Here is a 7,454-nt window from a genome sequence, read left to right on the forward strand (position 1 = left end):
TAAAGACAAGGTCTAGTTTATAGTCAGGCCAATGAGAGCTCAAATAATTAGAAGTTATACCCAACAGAATATTACTTGGCTACAAAAGAATGACACATTTGAGTCAGTTCTAATGGGGAGGATGAAATTGGAGCCTATTACACAGAGTGGAGTAAGTCAGAAAGAAACACCAATACAGTATATTAATGAGTATATACGGGATTTAGAAAGCTGGTAATGATGATCCTATGTGCAAGGCAGCAAAAGAGACACAGATATAAAGAACAGAAACTTGGACTGTCTGGGAAAAGGTGAGGATGGAATGATTTGAGAGAATAGCATTGAAACATGTATATTACCATATGAAAAACAGAAGACCAGTGCAAGTTTGATGCATGAAGCAGGGCACTCAATGTTGGTGCTCTGGGACAATCCAAAGGGATGAAGTGGGGAGGGAGAAGGGATGGTGGTTCATGATGGAGGAATACATGTGTACCTGTGGCTGATTCATGTCAATGCATGGCAAAAATGTCAGTAGGTCTGAATGCTGTAAAGAGTAATATTGCATAGGCACCTAGAATGTTAGGTCCATGAATCAAGGTGAAGTGGAAGTGGTCAAACAGGAGATGGCAAGAGTGAAATTGATGTTTTAGTAATCAATGAACTAAAATGGACTGGAATGTGTGAATTTAACTCAGATGACCATTATATCTACTACTGTGGGCAAGAATTCCTTAGAAGAAATGGAGTAGTCATCATAAGCAACAAAAGAGTCTGAAATGCAGTACTTGGATGCAATCTCAAAAATGACAGAATGATCTCTGTTCATTTTCAAGGCAATCTGTTCAATATCACAGTAATCCAAGTCTATGCCCTGACCAGTAATGCTGAAGAAGCTGAAGTTGAATGGTTCTATGAAGACCTACGAGACCTTCTAGAACTAACACCCCAAAAAAGATATCCTTTTCATTATAGGGGACTGGAATGCAAAAGTAGGAAGCCAAGAGACACCTGGAGTAACAGACAAATTTGGCCTTGGAGTACAAAATGAAGCAGGGCAAAGGCTAACAGAGCTTTGCCAAGAGAACACACTCATCAAAGCAAAAATCCTCTTCCAACAACACAAAAGAAGACTCTACATATGGATATCAAGAGATGGTCAATTATGAAATCAGATTGATTACATTCTTTGCAGTCAAAGATGGAGAAGCTCTATACAGTCAGAAAAAACAAAACTGGGAGTTGACTGTGGCTCAGATCATGAACTCCTTATTGCCAAATACAGACTTAAATTGAAGAAAGTAGGGAAAACAACTAGACCACTCAGGTATGACTTAAATCAACTCCCATACAATTATACAGTATAAAGGACAAATAGATTCAAGGGATTAGATCTGATAGAGTGCCTAAATAATTATGGATGGAGGTTCATGACATCACACAAGAGGCAGAGATGAAGACCATCCCCAAGAAATAGAAATGCAAAAAGGCAAAGTGGTTTCCTGAGGAGGCCTTACAAATACCTGAGAAAAGAAGAGAAGCAAAGGGCAAAGGCGAAAAGGAAAGATATACCCATTTAAATGCAGAGTTCCAAAGAATAGCAAGGAGAGATAAGAAAGTCTTCCTCAATGATCAATGCAAAGAAGTAGAGGAAAACAATAGAATGGGAAAGACTAGAGATCTCTTCAAGAAAATCAGAGATACCAAGGGAACATTTCATACAAAGATGGGCACAATAAAGGACAGAAACGGAATGGACCTAACATAAGCAGAAGATATTAAGAAGAGTTGGTAAGAATACACAGAAGAAATATGCAAAAAGATCTTCATGACCCAGAAAATGACAATGGTGTGATCACTCACCTAGAGCCAGACATCCTAGAATGCAAAGTCAAGTGGGCCTTAGGGAGAATCACTATGAACAAAGCTAGTGGAAGTGACCAAATTCCAGTTGAGCTCTTTGAAATCCTAAAAGATGATGCTGTGAAAGCGCTGCACTCAATATGCCAGCAAATTTGGAAAACTCAGCAGTGGCCACAAGACTGGAAAAGGTCAGTTTTCATTCCAATCCCACAGAAAGGCAATGCCTAAGAATGTTTAAGCTATCGCATAACTGCACTCATCTCACATGCTAATAAAGTAATGATCAAAATTCTCCAAGCCAGGTTTCAACAGTATGTGAACCGTGAACTTACAGATGCTCAAGCTGGATTTAGAAAAGGCAGAGGAACCAGAGATCAAATTGCCAACATCCACCGGATCATCAAAAAAGTAAGAGATTTCCAGAGAAAATATCTACTGATGTTTTCATGCTTTATTGAGTGTGTGGATCACAGCAAACTGTGGAAAATTCTTCAAGAGATGGGAATAACAGACCACCTGACCTGCCTCCTGAGAAATCTATATGCAGATCAAGAAGCAACAGTTAGAACTGGACATGGAACAACAGACTGGTTCCAAACAGGGAAAGGAGTATGTCAAGGCTGTATATTGTTACCCTTCTTACTTAACTTATATGCAGAATGCATCATGTGAAATGACTGGCTGGGTGAAGCACAAGCTGGAATCAAGATTGCCAGGAGAACTATCAATAACCTCAGATATGCTGACTACATCATCCTTATGTCAAAAAGCAAAGAACTAAAGAGCCTCTTGATGAAAGTGAAAGAGGAGTGTGAAAAAACTGGCTTAAAACTCAACGTTCAGAAAACTAAGATTATGGAATCCCATCTCATCACTTCATGGCAAGTAGCTGGGGACAAAGTGGAAACAGTGAGAGACTTTATCTTTTTGGGCTCCAAAATCACTGCAGATGGTAACTGCAGCCATGAAATTAAAAGACACCTACTCCTTGGAAGAAAAGCTCTGACCAACCTAGACAGCATATTAAAAAGCAGAGACATTACTTTGCCAACAAAGGTCCATCTAGTCAAAGCTATGGTTTTTCCAGCAGTCATGTATAGATGTGAAATTTGGACTATAAAGAAAGCTGAACACTAAAGAATTGATGCTTTTGAAATGTGGTGTTGGACAAAACTCTTGAGAGTCCCTTGGACTGCAAGGAAATCCAACCAGTCAATCTTAAAGGAAATCAGCCCTAAATATTCGCTGGAAGGACTGATGATGAAGTTGAGGCTTCAATACTTTGGCCACCTGATGCGAAGAACTGACTCACTGGAAAAAACCCTGATGCTGGGAAAGATTGAGGATGGGAGAAGAAGGGGATGACAGAGGATGAGATGGTTGGATGGCTTTACCGACTCAATGGACATGAGTTTGAGTAAGCTCTGGGAGTTGGTGATGGACAGGGAAGCCTAGTAAGACATGACTGAGCAAATGAACTGACTGAACAGAACTATAAGGAGGGCTTCCCTGGTAGCTCAGCTGGTAGAAATCAGCCTGCAATGCAGGAGTTCACGCTTCGAATTCTTGGGTTGGGAAGATCCCCTGGAGAAGGTATAGGCTACCCATTCCTTCTTCATTCTTTCTGGATTTGTTTTCTCCACTGATCTCCCATAGCATATTGGGCACCTACTGACCTGGGAAGTTCATCTTTCAGTGTTCTATCTTTTTGTCTTTTCATAGTGTTCATGAGGTTCTCAAGGCAAGAATACTGAAGTGGTTTGCCATTCCCTTCTCCAGTGGACCAGGTTTTGTCAGAACTCTCCACTATTACCCATCCGTCCTGGGTGGCCCTACACAGCATGGCTCATAGTTTCATTGAGTTTGAAAAGGCTGTGGTCCATGTGATACAATTGGTTAGTTTTCTGTGATTGTGCTTTTCATTCTCTCTGCCCTCTAATGGAGAAGGATAAGAGGCTTATGGAATCTTCCTCTTGGGAGAGACTGACTGAGAGGGAAACTGGGTCTTGTTTTGATGGACGGGCCATGTTCAACAAATCTTGAATCCAATTTTCTGTTGATGGGCAGGACTGTTTTCCCACCCTGTTGTCTGACCTGAGACCAAACTATGGTGGAGGTAATGAAGATGATGGTGATCTCCTTCAAAAGGTCCCATGCATTCACTGCTGCACTCAGTGGCCCTGACTCTGCAGCAGGCCTCTACTGATGCATGCCTCTGCCAGAGACTCCTGGACACTCACGGGCAAGTCTGGGTCAGTCTCTTTTGGGCTCACTGCTCCTTTCTCCTGGGTCCTGGCTCACACAAGGTTTTGTTTGAGCTCTCCAAGAGCCTGTTTCCCCAGTCCTGTGTAAGTTTCGGCAGCTTTATGGTGGGGTTGATGGCGACCTCCTCCAAGAGGGCTTATGCCATACCCAGGTCTGCTGCACCCAGAGCCCAGGCTCCGAGGCAGGCCACTGCTGACCCTTACCTCCATAGGAGACATTCAAACACAGTTCTGGCTCAGTCTCTGTGGGATCTATGGTTCCTGGTGTGTACAAGCTTTGTTTGAGCCCTCCGAGCATCTCTGGCGGGTATGGCGTTTGATTTTAAATGCAACTTTGCCCCTTCTATCATCTTTCTGGGGCTTCTCCTTTGCCCTTGGATGTGGGGTATCTATTTTTGGTAGGATCCTACACTCTTCTGTAGAAGGTTGTTCAGCAGCAAGTTGTAATTTTGAAGTTCTCACAGGAGATGAGCACGAGAGATGATTATTATATGGCCCTACAGTTATTAAAGTCAAAAATTACAAAAATGTAATTGGGGAAAACTGTGGAGAAATAAAAGTTAAAATACATAAAATATTGCTAGTTGGAAAAATGTGGAGAAATGAAAGTTAAAGTAAGGAAACTATTGCTATCAAGTGGCATAAATAAGATTCTAAACTATTTTTATTGATTTAAAATGGAACTCTTTGTCTAAGTAAGTGAGACTGCCTCTTCAGAGGCACCAATAGGATTTCAAGGAATAACCCAAGGAATACCACCAGGTATTAAAATTGACCAAGATATATGTCATATACAAAGTACAAAGATAAAAGCAAAATATAATTCATTATAAACATACATTATTTGTTGCATGGTATTGATAAATGATATCAGTTGTAATTTGATAAAATACTAAAATATGAAATTAAATAAAAATTACTATACTGATATATGAAATAAAGAGGAAGCAAAAATTTAAAAAGAAGTACAAGCAATAGATCTTCAATCTCATTGAGAAAAGCCTGCCTCCAGGCACTTTTCTTGTTACTAATCATCTAGCTGTGATGTATGTCAAAAAGGTACTGCCTATATTTTCCTCTAAGAGCCTCATAGTTTCTGGCCTTACAGTTAATTCTTTACTCCATTTTGAATTGACTTTTGTTTATTTTGTTAGAAAGTGTTCTTGTTTCATTTTTTTACTCGTTGTTGTCTAGTTTTCCCAGCACCACTTATTGAAGAAGCTGTCTTTTCTCCATTGTATATTCTTGCCCCTTCTGTCAAAAATATGTGCCTGAAGGTGCGTATGTTTATCTCCTTGCTTTCTCTCTTGTTCCATTGGTCTATATTTCTGTTTTTTGTGCCAACACCATAGTATTTTAATGATTGTAGCTCTGTAGTATAGACAGAAAGCTTGATTCCTCCAGCTCCATTTTTGCTTCTCAAGTTTGCTTTGGCTATTTTCAGTCTTTTGTATTTTCGTACTAATTGTGAAATTTTTGTTCTAGTTCTAGTTCTATGAAAAATGCCATTAGCAATTTTATAGAGACTTCAATGACTCTGTAGATTACTTCAGTGGTATAGTCATTTTCACAACATTGATTCTTCCAGTCCAAGGATATGGTATAGTTCTCTATCTGCTTGTGTCATTTTTTATTTTATTCATCAGTGCTTTATAGGTTTCTGTATACAGGTCCTTTGTCTCTTTATGTATATCCCTAGGTAATTTATTCATTTTGTTGCAATGGTGAGTGGAATTGTTTCCTTATCTTGACTTTATGATATTTCATTGTTAGTGTACAGAAATGCAAAGCCTTCCTCTGTGTTAATTTTATATCTTGTTGCTTTATTATATTAATTGATTAACTCTTGCAATTTCTGATGGAATCTTTAGGGTTTTCTATATTTAGTATCACACATGGACATGAACAGATTGTCAACACTGAAATCAGATTGATTACATTCTTTTCAGGCAAAGATGGAGAAGCTCTATACAGTCAGCAAAAACAAGACTGAGAGATGACTGTGGCTCAGATCATGAAATCCTTATAGCTAAATTCAGACTTAAATTGAAGAAAGTAGGGAAAACCACTAGGCCATTCGGGTATGACCTAAATCAAATCCCTTATGATTATACAGTGGAATTGAGAAATAGATTTAAGGGACTAGGTCTGATAGACAAAGTGCCTGATGAACTATGGATGGAGGTTTGTGACATTTTACAGGAGACAGGGATTAAGAACATCCCCATGGAAAAGAAATGCAAAAAAGCAAAATGACTGTCTGAGGAGGCCTTACAAATAGCTGTGAAATGAAGAGAAACCAAAAGTAAAGGAGAAAAGGAAAGATATACCCATTTGAATGCAGAGTTCCAAATAATAGCAAGGAGAGATAAGAAAGCCTTCCTCAGTGATCAATGCAAAGAAATAGAGGGAAACAATAGAATGGGAAAGACTAGAGGTCTCTTCAAGAAAATTAGAGATACCAAGGGAACATTTCATGCAAAGATGGGTTCAATAAAGGACAAAAATGGTATAGACCTAACAGAAGCAGAAGATATTAAGAAGAGGTGGCAAGAATACACAAAAGAACTCTACAAAAAAGATCTTCAAGACCCAGATAATCACGATGGTGTGATCACTCACCTAGAGCTAAACATGCTGGAATGTGAAGTCAAGTGGGCCTTAGAAAGCATCACTACAAACAAAGCTAGTGGAGGTGATGGAATTCCAGTTGAGCTATTTCAAATCCTGAAAGATGATGCTGTGAAAGAGCTGCACTCAATATGCCAGCAAATTTGGAAAACTCAGCAGTGGCCACAGGACTGGAAAAGGTCAGTTTTCATTCCAATCCCAAAGAAAGGCAATGCCAAAGAATGCTCAAACTACCGCACAATTGCACTCATCTCACACGCTAGTAAAGTAATGCTCAAAATTCTCCAAGCAAGGCTTCAGCAATATGTGAACTGTGAACTTGCAGATGTTGAAGCTGGATTTAGAAAAGGCAGAGGAACCAGAGGTCAAATTGCCAACATCCCCTGGATCATCAAAAATGCAAGACAGTTCCAGAAAAAAACATCTATTTCTGCTTTGTTGACTATGCAAAAGCCTTTGACTGTGTGGATCACAATAAACTGTGGAAAATTCTCAAAGTGATGGGAATACCAGACCACCTGACCTGCCTCTTGAGAAACCTGTATGCAGGTCAGGAAGCAACAGTTAGAACTGGACGTGGAAAAACAGACTGGTTTCAAATAGGAAAAGGAGTACGTGAAAGCTGTATATTGTCACCCTGTTTATTTAACTTATACGCAGAGTACATCATGAGAAACCCTGGGCTGGAAGAAGCACAAGCTGGAATCAAGACTGCCG

The sequence above is a fragment of the Cervus canadensis genome, chromosome 21, assembly GCF_019320065.1.
Source record: "Cervus canadensis isolate Bull #8, Minnesota chromosome 21, ASM1932006v1, whole genome shotgun sequence".
Taxonomy (NCBI): Eukaryota; Metazoa; Chordata; class Mammalia; order Artiodactyla; family Cervidae; genus Cervus; species Cervus canadensis.